Source organism: Suricata suricatta, chromosome 3 (assembly GCF_006229205.1).
Source record: "Suricata suricatta isolate VVHF042 chromosome 3, meerkat_22Aug2017_6uvM2_HiC, whole genome shotgun sequence".
NCBI lineage: Eukaryota > Metazoa > Chordata > Mammalia > Carnivora > Herpestidae > Suricata > Suricata suricatta.
The window spans coordinates 123,548,561-123,562,417 of NC_043702.1; the positions used below are offsets into that span (position 1 = coordinate 123,548,561).

Genomic DNA, 13,857 nt, shown 5'->3' on the forward strand with positions numbered 1-13,857 from the left:
GAACCCATGCCTAATCTAGGGCAAACATTATAAATGTAATAAATAAAATAGAACTTGATACTCTTTAAATGGCCAAGAACATCACAAACCAGAAACTACTCTTTCTCCCTGACTTTAAAGAAGTCCTGACTTGAAAAAAAAAAAAAAGTATTTGCTAGGGGCACCTGGGTGGCTCAGTCAGTTGGGCATCCGTCTTCAGCTCAGGTCATGATTTCATGGTTCATGAGGTTGAGCCCCACATTGGGCTTGGTGCTAACAGCTTAGAGTCTGGAGCCTGCTTCCGATTCTGTGTCTGCTTCTCTCCCACTCATGCTCTGCCTATCTCCCTCTCAAAAATAAACATTAAAATTTTTTTAATATAAAAAAGTATTTGCTAGACAGAATTTTTTCTGTTGAAATTCAGATACACTATCAAGAGTATCCTTAGAGGAAGATTTTGTTAAGAGGGCCCAAATTAATAGATAAATTCTCTCAGCACATATTTTTATGTGTTTTTGAAATAGTTTCTTTCAAGCAGTTTGGTGGACTTAAGCCAGTATCCCTCATCTACTATTTCTTACACCTTCTGGGTGCTGCTCATTTACGTAACATGTATTTTTGAGCACCTGTCAGGTTCCATCCTGCACTAAGGTTTCTGCGCAACAAGATTAAGAAGGGGCCTGTGCTCAGGAAGCTTGCCTTCTGCTGGAGCAAGTAAACGAGTTTAAAAGTTCACAGACTATTTCAGGGTGACATGATAGTAATGGGGGGTGTTTTTTATGTAGAATGGTCAGGGAAGGCCTCTTTGAGAGATGACCACCAGAACCCGGAATTGTAAGGAGCCATCTGAGACACTAAGAAGCATCCTAGGCTGAGGAGCAGAATTTGCAAAGCCCGTCGGGCCCACGGGAGCTTGGTGTTTGTAGTACTCTCAGTGCCGAGGGGATATTAACGTGATGGTTTACAATGACCTCACGTCTTATAGAAATTAATTTTGATGTTATAATGGTATAGAGACCACGCCAGATTTCCTAACCTAAATTCCTATCCTTTACTGACTCAAGGGTTGTCAGCTTCCCTAGTTTTTACCCTATTCTGTATTCAGCCAGTGAACTCAGTGACATTTGGTTGGAGATGTTTGATATATTTGCTGGCTTGTGGTCTGTCTCATTTGGACAGTTTTTCATGACCCCCACTGTAATACAAAAAAAAAATTAAGATATTTGCTAAAATTAGTTGAATTAGAAATCTAGCTTTTTTTACATAAGGAGATGAGAAAATGGCAAAAGATCATAGTGTGTTAGATGCGGAAGAAACTTTAAAGGCGGTATCTGAAACCTGAAGATACGTCATAGAATGGAAGCATCAGTCTCTTTTCTTTAGAGTACACCTTATTGCATAAATATCCAGTTTATGGTTTTTCTATGTAAATAAGAAATCCTTAAATCACAAGAAAACAACATTTCCTCTTTTGTGTTGACTTATGCATCTATTTGTACCCTTTTGTCAAAAAGTAAAAAAATTTTTTTAAAACTTATTTTTAGAGAGAGCACAAGCTGGGGAGGGGCAGAGAGGAGAGAGAGAATTCCAAGCACGTAGGGCTCTATCCCACAAGCTGCAAGATCATGACCTGAGCTGAAATCATGCCACTCATGTGCAGTTTAAGTAAAACTTTTTTTTAGTTATTACTCAAATTATAGAGTTCTGATGTCTGTTCTAGCTTTTCAGTCTATAGACCGAAGCTTTTCAAGGTCACAGTCCTGTCTGTTTCATCTTTCTGGCCCCATGGAGCAGAGGACAGTTCTTTATACATAATAATCTCTTAAAATTATTTGAGTGCCTGAATGAACGAAAGAATGAATATGTGAACATATATTATGAACTTATCCTTGGAAAATAATTACCAGTAATCAGTATACTTAAAAAGATTGAAATAACATTGATCACTTTTTAAGAAGTACCTTTCGGGGCACCTGGGTGGCTCAGTCAGTTGAGCATTCGGCTTTGGCTCAGGTCATGATCTTGCGGTCTGTGGGTTCGAGCCCCACATCGGGCTCTGTGCTGACAGCTCAGAGTCTGGAGCCTGCTTTGGATTCTAAATCTCCCTACCTCTCTGATCCTCCCCTGCTCACACTGTTTCTCTCTCTCTCTCTTTCAAAATTAAAAAAAAAAAAAAAAAGAAGTGCCTTTATCATGTTGTTGGAAAATTTAAGTATTTCTAAAGGGGAGGTGGCCCATGTGAAGAGTATTCTTGGACTCAGAGTGGAAAATGGATCTGAATTTTAGCTGAGCCATCACTCGGTTTGTTCTGAAATAAATCATGCATTCTTGCATATAATTTCCTTGTTTGTACAGTGAAGGGATTGGATTGATCATTGCTAGCATTCCTCTCTGCTCTAAAACTCTATGATTTTTATCCTTTGATATTTTCAAGAGCCAGGAGAGAGAAAGTTTGCCTTTTATGTTAGATTTGATTCTAAATCTAATGATACAGGGCAGGGGTGCTTAAACTAGTCTTGTTAAACGGTAAGGAAACTCTGAAAAAGGTTCAGTGGTGGGATGCATACTGTGTTCTATTATGGTTAACTGTGCCACTTTTACTGCCTGTATTTTAATGGCTTGTACTCTTCATCTACCTAATTTTTCTCTTAGTACTGAGATTATTTTAGTACAAACAAGTGGTATGTTTGTAAGAAGGGGCGTGGTCAGTATGGTAAAATGGTACAAACAAACAAAAAGATGTTTGGATACTTGATGATTTCTAAGTATGGGCTGGTCTACAATACAGTACTTTTTTTTAAGGTTTTATATTTTCAGTGTAGGAGGTGGTGCTAGGTACTTCTCTTTTTCACATTAAGCATAATATTCTCTTTTATCCATGTTAGTATATTGTTGAGGAAATTTTCTAAAGTGAAAATGAAATCTGTTTAATAGCATTTTCAAGCTTAGAGAATTTTTTTTAAGTAATCTGTATACCCGGCATGGGGCTCGAACTCACAACCCCAGGATCAGTAGTCACATATTCTACTGACAGAACCAGCTAGGTGCCCCAGAATAGAGAATTTTAATAGCCTCGTTTTGTCTCCCGAACGTGTGAGGTAGTGGATGACCACAGTGCCCTCAGTCCTTCCTTTGTAGTGGGCACAGGGAAGGCCAGCGGCCTCTAGAGGTGCTGCCGGCATGGAGCCCCTCAGAGTCATGTGCCTGTCACACTGTCTTAACCAGGGTTTTGTTGTTGTTTTTCCACATTCATGTCGGAAAACGTGGGTTGGGGGTGGGGACACCTGGGTGGTCCGGTCAGTTAAGCGTTTGACTGTTGGTTTCCTCTTGGGTCATAATCTCACAGTTTCGTGAATTCAAGCCCCAGGTGGGGCTCTGCACAGCATGAGGTCTGCTTGGGATTCTCTCTTCCTCTCCCTCTGCCCCTTTCCCACTTGTGCTGTCTCGGTCTCTCTCAAATAAATAAATACATTTTAAAAAAATTGTGTGAAAACACACATGCACTCACAAATATTTATTTCACCTTAATTATCTCTTCCTGGTGCTCTAGACTAGGGAGAAAGAGCTAGTGAGGCCTCTTACAGGTGGATGATGCTTTTTCCCCTATCATTTTAGTCACTTTTGTAACCATCTATTATATGAAAAGGAAGAATGACACTATAGACTTAATACTAATTCAAGACAGGATCTTGATCTAAATTTAGCTAAAATGTTCCCTATTTATTGATCCTATTTCTAATAATCATTAACTATTGCTTGTTGCGTGGAGTTTTTATCTTGACTTTCTATTTTGAAAGTTATTGGCAACTCTAAAGTATGGAAAGAGCCCAAATGTCCGTTGACAATGAATGGATAAAGAGGATGTGGTATATATGTACACATATATATGTATATATACACACAATCGAGTATTACTCAGCAATCGAAAAGAATGAAACCCTGTCATTTGCAACAGTATGGACGGAACTGGAGGGTATTATGCTAAGTGAAAGTAGTCAGAGAAAGACTTAACCATATGACTTCACTCATATGTGGAGTGTAAGATACAAAACAGATGAACTTAGGGGAAGGGAAGCAAAAATAATATAAAAACAGGGAGAGAGACAAGACATAAGAGACTCTTAAATATAAAGGACAAACAGAGGGTTGTCCCTGTCTGGATCGGGGAGGGGAGATGGTGACATGGGCAGGGGGCATTAAGGAAGACACTTGGTGGGATGAGCACTGGGTGTTATACATGGGGGTGAATCACTGGATTCTACTCCTGAAATCATTATTGCACTATATGCTAACTGACTTGGATGTAAATTAAAAAATAAAAAATAAATTTCAAAAGTTTTACTGGCAATTCTAACGTGTCTTGGCTTTATTGTCTAGGGGAAGCTCTGAGTTAAACAGGGTTATAGAATCATCTGTTGATAGGTTAATGGGTTTAAGATTTTCATCTAGGGCTTTAGAAATTCCTGCCATCATTTTTGTGGAGTATGAACATTACTTCAGAGGCCAAAATTGTAATAAAGTGTTTTTTAATGGCATTCTGTGGAATCAGCTGCTTGGTGTTATCATAACCAGTGTGATGTGAATGGGTTGTAGAAGGTCTTTCTCTCTACCATGTTGACCAGAAGGCCTTTCTGTCTACCACTCTAAACCCCTTCAGGGTCACTGTTAATTTTTTGTTGTGATTTTCTCACAGACAAGTGTGTGAGACAAGTAGAACCTTGAATAGAGGTATGTGTGGAGCTACTGCTTTCTACTGAAAACAGTACAGAAAGGGACTATAGGGGCTGCCATACTGTTAAAAAGTTATTAACATTTTATTTTGTCTCTAACTGTACAAGTAGAAAATTGAGTTTACTTCTTGTATAGTTTAGTCATGAGTTGACAAAAAATTTACGCTGCCGAATGAGATAGATTATTGTATGAGATTCAGAGCTAGGACAGCATTTTGGAAGTTATTTCAGTTAGCTTATTTGCATTTAGGTAAATTCATTCAGGCCAAATGTAGAAATGGTCAAAAAGAATCCTTTTTGTAGTTTTTATATTACTATTTTTCATATTACTTATATTTTTTATATTATTTTTAGGCAACTTGAGCTTTGTATTTGGAAAGTCTTCCTTTGTATTTGCCTGTTCCCTCTTCATTACAAAGCTTTCTTACAACAGATCTTTATATTTAAAACTAGTATTGTCAGATGCATTAAAAAAGTAAATAATTAGCTAAAAATTGTTTCATAATGAAAGAGAATTTTACAAAAATTACCAGTTGAAACCAAACAGAGATATGTATGCTGAATATTAACCATTTTTACAAATCTGGATAGTCCTTTTCCATGTGGATATAGCTATATCTCTAAGTATAGATAAAAGTAGAATCATGCATATAACTCTTCTAACATTCCTGTTTATCATTTATTTATTTATTTTTAATGTTTATTTATTTTTGAGAGAGAGACAGGACATGAGCAGGGGTGGGGCAGAGAGAGAAGGAGACCCAGAATCCGAAGCAGGTTACAAACTCTGAGCTGTCAGCACAGAGCTATCAGCAAGAGCCTGATGCAGGGCTCGAACTAGTCAACCACGAGATCATGACCTGAGCTGAAGTCGGATGCTCAACCCACTGAGCCACCCAGGTGCCCCTAACATTCCGGGTTATATGCAAAGCACTTTACTGTGAAGTATGGGAACTATTTGAACTTTACTGACTTCTATCATGAAAGCTAATTTTTTTACATTATAATCTAGAAATGTTGATACAAATATGCAATGTTATGTCTAAATTGATATACAAAATAGGAAAGAATAATTGATACTGAAAAACCTGTACCATCATATTGATCATGCAAAAATAACAAGACCAAGTTTTAGAAATTCCAACTTGTACATTACGTGCATATACATTAGGAATTTTGCAGAGTTGTCTAACATTAGGTGCAACCATATTTATTTGCAGACTCCAATAACTAATTTTAATTTATGAGCACCTAATTATTAAGTCTTAATAACTTACAGATATGTTATTGGTAGGTTGCTTTCAGCTTCAGATAATAGAAACTAATTATCTCTGTGTGGCTTAAACACAAGGGAATGGGCTCCACTCACAGGGCTGAGACCCGAAGCTTCAGGGACAATAGGACTGGGCTCTCTGTGTTGCTTTGTCCTCAGGTTCTTTCCCTGGTGCTAGCAGCAGCCAGGACGTGTGCTTCCTTGTTTGCGTCTCCAGATGGAGAGCAGCCACTTACTGTTCTGTTAGAGGCGAGAAGAACTGTCCCGGAAAGGCCCAGGAGCCCTTCCCTGGATTTCACAGACTAGAATTGAGGAACGTTCTAGGTTACAGTCTAGTCCTGAGTAAGTCAGTAGCTAGGGGGATGGGATTAATCACTCAGCTCTTTCCCTTGAGCTGAGGTCGTTTGCTAAATGGCACTGCCCTTATCCAAATGGGGGAGTTGGAACGGCACCCCACTTGTACTGTTAGTATGTAGTCCACAGTGACACATCCAAGTGCATGGAATTAGCAACCACTGTGGAAAATAGTGTAGAGGTTCCTCAAAAAATTACAAACAGAAGTACTGCTTGAGATTTTCTTGTTCTCCCCCCCAACACTCCTCTGCCCCACTCTCTCCCCCTCTCTAAAATAAAATGAAAAAAAAATTAACAATAATAATTAGCATTTGTGGATCCATTCCAACCCACTAGTAGCACAAAGACGATACTTTGGCAATCGCTAGTGTAGTGAGTGTGGACTGAGAACAGACCCCGAGGAACACCGACATTTAACAACTAGAGAATGCAGAGCCTTGAGTCAGTGGTCTACTTAAATTTATTCTGTATTTATTTTTAATTATGAGCTTCAGAAAGCTATTTGCCCTTATTTCTTCACTTCTAACAGCCTGTGTCATATTCGATTTACGCAATGGTTTTTCTCCATTATATTTCTCTGTTCGTCTCTGGTCACTTTAATGTCACTACCATGGCTGTTTCTTTGAAGTGCTGCCCATTATCTTAAAGGAAATAGGGAAGGAGTTATAAATGGTAAAAGCGAAATGTGTTTTGTAGTACATGAATGATCTGATATGTTAGATACTAAGGAAGAACTGCATTCGTGTATGCTTACTTTTTTTTAAATTCATACAAGTAGTGAGGAATGTTAAAATTTATGACTCAAACTTCAGACTTCTCCCTACCTGTGTATTTGATATCTTGGAAAAATGACTTTATTATAAGGAAATAAATAGTAAAGTTTGCTACCCCGTGTCTGAAGCCCTCAGTGATCAGAAATGAGTTGTGATTGGTAGTGAACTGAGTGTCTTAGGCACAAGGGCTCTCCTCCCCTTGAGTGATCGTGAATGGGCCCTTGTAGTTTTTACTTGGACTTGACAGGTGTAGGGAGGATAGACGTGATGAACCGCTGCTAGTCTCTGCTTATTTTTTAGAAAATGAGATACTAACCAACATACTCAATTGAGGAGCCAGCGAGTTCTCCTTTATGTTTTATTACTAGGCCTCACTTAGCTCCAAGGAGTGAGATAAAGCATTGGGCTTTTTTTTTTTAAGTTTATTTATTTATTTTGAGGGTGGGGCGTGGGGGAGAAGCGCAGAGAGAGAGAGAGGGGAGGGGGGAGAAAGAATCCCAAGCAGGCTCCATGCTGTCAGTGCAGAGCCTGATATGGGGCTTGAACCCATAAAGCTATAAAGTCATGACCTGATCCGAGACCAAGAGTTGGATGCTCAGCTGACTGAGCCACCCAGGTGCCCCGAACATACCATTTTTTATTTCATAGTCTCTTCTGAGGTTTGACGTTGTAAATCAGTGGTTCTCAAGTTTTAGCATACATCAGAATCTTCTGGAGGGTTTGTGAAAACACCAGTTGGTGGTAGACCTCTAACCCCCAAAGTTTCTGATTCAGTGGGTCGGGGGTGGGGACCTGAGAATTTACATTTCTAACAATTTCCACGTGAGATTGATGATGCTGATCCAGGTACTGCCCTTTGAGAATCACTGCGGTGAAAACATTTACTTTTTTTTTTTAATGTTTATTTTTGGGAGAGAGAGACAGAGCATGAGCAGGACCAAAAGCAGAAAGAGCAAGACATAGGCTCCAGGCTGTGTCCAGCCCATGTGGGGCTGAAACTCACAGACCCGACTGCGAGATCATGATCTGAGCTGAAATTGGACGCTCAACTGTCTGAGCCACCCAGGCACCCTGAAAACACTTGCTTTTAATAAAAGGAGGGAACAGTAATAACTGAATTTATTTGAGGAAAAGATACTACTGTTTAGATTAGACTTTGTATTTTTCTCTCTCTGGTTGTCAGCTACATTAAGTGACCCACAGGGAGTACTCTCTTGAATTATATTTCTTTAGTAAAAGTGTATTTACCATTTTGTAATTGGCATCTCTTAACTTTTCACAGATGCATTGATTATTGCTGCTGGGCTGAAAGCCACTTTGGGCCTAGATGAAAATACTTTGCATTATTTTGCTTGATAATCCCAAAGGTGGGGTGTGTGTGTGGGGGGGGGGTATTTGTTCTTTATTAAGATACCATAATTGTCCTTTCACTCAGTGAGCATTGAGACTTTTTTAAGTAGTCAAAGGCCAGAACAACCCCTTTGCCATTGCCATTGCATGTTTCCATGGAAACTCAATGGGGTCTAGCAGGATTTCTGTTGTAAGGACTGTATCTGGCTTATTTGCATCCAAAAATTAGGGAGATTTCAAAAGAATAAAACATCTGTAGATAAGTCAATGGACAGCCAGAAAGAGCTTGTCAGTTTGTAACCATCATATTGGCTTAAGGAGGAAGAGTTGGGTGGGTATCCCTTATTATAGTTCGTGTTTCTGGAGGGCTTTGGTGGGTCTGCTGAAGTCTATATTTTGTGTATTTATTTGTGTCATTGTATGTTTTGTTTTTGCTTTTATTTTAGAAATATCTCTTTAAATATCCTAACTTCTATCCTTATTTAAATACCCTAACTTAATGATTTTAAAATTCTCGTAAAGAAAATACATGTAGATCAGACTCTTTCAAGAGAGAAAGAATTTCATTGCCTCCCAGTTGTATGATGTAATAGAATGTCTTGGTTTTTGACCAGTGTTGCAGAATTACGGCAGATCTGTACTTTTCAAGTGTTCGGAGCTACTGTGAACCCCTTCTCTCACAAACATAACTTTTTCTAGAAAGAAAGCAGTTTGAACTATTCACATATTTGACTTTGTTTGCACTGTTGAACTTAAGCCTTTGTTTCAGAGTTTCATAAATGGTTAGGACCATCAGCGAATGTATGGAAAAAACCTGTATGGACTAGTTACATGAGCGCCGAGTTATATAAAACTTAGATGCTATTATTAATAAGTGATGCTACTCAATTAGTTATACAAATTTATACTAGTTGTACTAATTAGTTAGGCTAATTCAAAAATAGCTACATCGTACAGGTATATGACAAATAAGAGCACATGTACCAAATCTTCTTCCTTAGTTAAGGCTGATGAACGTTTTACAGATCAGGATTCTAGGATTTTCTGTCCCAAGAATGTGATGGTTACCCATTGATAGTGAATCTCCATACTTATGTGCCCAAATATTGACCCTTCTTGTTTTCTAAAGACAAAATAAAATCTGTACCTTTTTTCAGATTATTTTACAGTGATAGTGATATGTATCAATCTATCATCTATGAATATACACAATATATGTATGTATACATTGAAGGAGATGCTTGTAAATTCGGAAGGAGGTAGCATGGAGTTGGGTTTCTTTTTTTATTAGTGAAATATACTCTTTAAAGAAAATACTGAGTAGGCTGTTTTATTCAGCCTCATGAAAAAGTAGCACCTTGTAATACACGTTCCAAGAATTTTCTAATGTACCTCCGTATTCCTGAAGTGAGGGCAGGTGCTAGGATCCCTGTTTGGAGATGAGGAAATAGGCACAGGAGAGGTGCCTCTGATCACTTGATGTTTAGGCAGTTAAACACACCTGTAGTTCAGTGTCCCCACTGTGTTTAATTGTTCCCTCTTAAAGTGTTAGGTTATTTTATACGGCTCACTCAGTTTTGCCTTTTTCTCTTTTTGTATTCATAGACTGGAAAAGTAAGAAGAGCTTTCCTGCCTTTTTAATTACCAAACTACTCTCAGTTTTCAATGAATCAATTCAAAGAAAGAATGCAGTCTTTCTATACCTGGTAAATATTTTCTGCTCATAAAAGCTATTAACGTAGTAGCCTCTGATAAATCCAGGTGTTTATGATGGTTACTTTTAATTTTGTGGGATGACTATAAAAGTGACATATATATTAACTCTGAAGTTTATTTGATGTTTATTGTTATGTTGGAGTGATGCTTTGAATGTCTGCGCGCTAGCCAGCAACAGATGCTAGTTTAGAATTGGCCCTAGTACTTAGATTAGGCTCTGTTGGAGTTTTGCAAGGGGGGGGGGTGAAATTAATGCAAATAAGGTACATAAATATATTGTGTGTTCTCTTCATTCAGATGTTATAACATTAGCAATATTCCCTATGTGGTAGTTTAATAGAATTACTTTGTATATAATACTTTTATAAAGTTAATCTAGTAATCAGAATATTAAGCCTACCTTTTACCACTTTACCCATGACCTAAGTGAAGATTAGAGAGGTCAAGTAACTTGCTTAAGAAAGTTCAACTAGCCAGTGTAGAGCTGAGGTCAGAATCTAGATCAGAGGCTACATATTTTGATTCCTACTATAGGGCCTTTAAAAAGTTTTAATTTTTTAAGTACCTTAAATAAGAATTAACAAGCCCAAGAGAGTAAACAACCCATAGTGACATTTCATATGGATTCTTTGCATAGCTTAGAATGTTAATGTAGGATCAGTGAAAATAAAATGGAGTTATTTATGCTACATAAAATATTATATCTATTAACAACAGTATTAACAGCTATTAATTAGCTACTAGGTACCATTAAATCTTTTAGGTACACTTTATTTAAGGATGAGGAGAATCCTTGGGCATATTTTGTACCTGTTTTGCAGAAGAGGAAACTGAGGCTTAGGATGTTAGAAGTGACTTCAAAGCCCATTACTAAGTTGTGAAGCCTGTTGATTTTTGGAATTAAAACTTAATCGTCCAACCTATGACATGTTAACTGATACTGATTATGGAATAATTTCCTCTCAGAATTCACCCATCCAAAAATCTCAGCATTTTAGGGACATATTGAGGTAGTGGAGAGAAACCATGTCTTCCTGTGTGATGGTTTAACTGTAGGAATCATATTTGCTATTTTTAAAATGTAATTAATAGTCATAGGTCTTAGACCCCCTTTAAAAAAGAAAGGTGTCTATAAAATATTTGTATATTCTAAACACATGCTTAAAGTAAACTAATTCAAGCAGGTCCAGAAGTCATTTTCTGTGACTGAACACTTGTCTCCCTGATTTTACTTATTATATAGTCGATCATCAAGGAATGATTATTTTTCCAAAGTATTTTTAAAACAGGTTTTTCAAAATCGTTACATCTTTGATGAAAGAAATTGATGTGACTTTAAAAAATTAATACATTTCAGGTGTCTGGCTTGGGGATAAATAAAGATTTACTATGTTAAGTGAGACTGTAATGATGAAAGTATAAAGACAGTGACTTCGTCTTGTTTAGTAAAGGACCCAGAGTACCTGAGTTTGCCCAAACTGTGTGTATCTTTGCCGTGGAACCTGACTCATACCCTGAAACTCACCTTTCCCCGCGAATCTTTTCACTGATTTACCATGATGCCTGGCCACAGAGGGTGGGGATGCATAGGATGTAGGCAGCGGGATACTAAAAATACGTTTTATTAGTAGCTCATGTGAAGTAACTTTGATTTCTGGTGGTGTGAAATGTAACTTATGTGCATTTTAATCTCTACCATTCAGAATGAGAAATATACCTTAGATTGCCTAGTATCTTTCTGTTTTTAGGCAGTCCTATATTAGGGCTTTGTAAAAGGTGAGATACATTGACAAATTTTATTATTTTTTAGTTAAATTCTTTCTAACTGGAGCTTGCAAAGATGGTATGTTTCTTGTTGATGCCATGACATTTTGAGAAGATTACAAAGTTGCTTACCTACCGAAGTATTACTTCCTGATACTCATCATCTGAGTTGCAAGGGAGGAGGGTCAGTCAGGCAGAGCGGGGGCAGCTAATGTGTATTGAATTCCTACTCTGTTGGGCATCTGCTAGACACATCCACATGTGTGCTTTCATTTTTAGTAGAAGTGTAGAAGTACAAGAAGCAGAGCGAAGAGAAGAAGCAAGTACTATGTGCAGAAGGAGGCCTTGCTTTTTGTTTGGATGGTCAGCTTGTTAACCTATCATAATCCGTCATCATCTGCTTTGGACAGCAGATGCTGTTGGTTATTTCCAGTGGTCTGAATCACAGTTACCTGGGATTGCTCTGGTCGTGCCTGTGTGGCCAGAAGGGCATCGGTTCTTGGTTTTTCGGTGGGGAGGGTGGCAATTTTTAAATTTTCATACAACTGTAGTTAACAATACTGTATTATATACTCAAAATTATCCTTAGAGGACAGATCCTATGTTAAGTGCTCTTGCCACACACAACTTGGAGATGATGGACAAGTTTATGGCTTTGTTTGTACTCTCACAGGTGTATACTTATCTCTGAATTTATCAAGTTGTATGTATATATTAAATATGTACAGCTTTACGTAGGCCAATCATAACTCAATAAAATGTCTTTTCAAAAAGATTCAAAAGAGAACATCTATACTTAGATGGTACTTAAGGATTAAAACATGAGGAAAAGGAAGAAATCAGCCATGTTCAAGTAATTTTAACATTAAGACTCTGTTCTTCTATGTATGGCAAGAGTGATTTGAAGCCTGTGGATTAAAAGTTAGTTTAAATACATAGAAATGTGAGATCATTGCTTAAAACTTTTTATTGTAACAAGAGAAAAATCTTGACAGTGATATTTATTAAATTATCAAGATAATAATACCATTATCATTTTTATAATTCTTGATCATTTTCAAAATAATTTATATTCTGATTTTAATTTTAAAAACAAATATGGGTGATCATATAACCCCCATTTTTCAAATGAGAAAATTAAGGTTCAGATGTCATGGGAAGTTTCTCACTTCATAGTTCTGGAGGCTAGAAATTCAAGATTAAGGTATTAGGATTGGTTCTTTCTGAAAGCTGTGAAGGAGAATCTGTTTATGTCTTCTCGTCTTCCTGTCTGTGTCCAAATTTTCCCTTAGTATTGGATTGGGGCCCACCCTACAGACCTCATTTTAATTTGATCATCTGCAAAGACCCTGTTTCCAAATAAGGTTGCGTTCACAGATCCTTGGGGTTGGGCCTTTAACACTTTTTGAGGGGCACAATTCAACCCATAATGGATGGTAAGTCTTTTGCTCAACATCTCTTAAGTAGGAAAGTTAGACCTATCACATTGTAGTGCCACTAAAATTGTAGTTTTGGAAGAACATAACAATGTACCTATAATACCACATTTAAAACTAATTTCCTAGTACTGTCTTTTGTCTGGGTAGATTTTACTTAAAATTAACCAAGTTTCTGAAATTTAATTAGAAGGGCTTTTGGGTGGCTCATTCAGAAGAGCATGGAAATCTTGATCTCGGGGTTGTGAGTTCAGCCCCACATCGGGCATGGAACCTACCTAAAAAATAAATAAGTAAAATATTTAATAAAACTTTGTGCTGTGATAGGTTTCAAGCTTTTTTTTGGCTCATAAATAAGTGATAAGATACCAGCTGTGGAGAGTTGTTCAGTTCTTAGTGCTTTCCTCCAGGTTTAAATCTGAACTTCCATTATTTGCAATGTGAGCTTTAAAATGTGGACCCCTCCATATCTTGAGATGTCC

General features: G+C 37.5%; 1 protein-coding gene across 2 annotated transcripts in view; it reads left to right on the plus strand.

Annotated features, from left to right (window-relative positions):
- POU2F1 (POU class 2 homeobox 1) overlaps window positions 1-13,857 on the plus strand; it is a 164,157-nt gene that overhangs the window by 73,577 nt on the left and 76,723 nt on the right. The window contains exon 1 of one of the 2 annotated variants that reach the window (XM_029935076.1): window positions 10,079-10,165. The exons of the other annotated variant lie outside the window; for it this stretch is intronic. The gene's annotated coding sequence lies outside the window, so the exon portion shown is untranslated. Of the gene's footprint in view, window positions 1-10,078; window positions 10,166-13,857 lie in introns of those variants that run through there. 2 annotated transcript variants of the gene reach the window in all.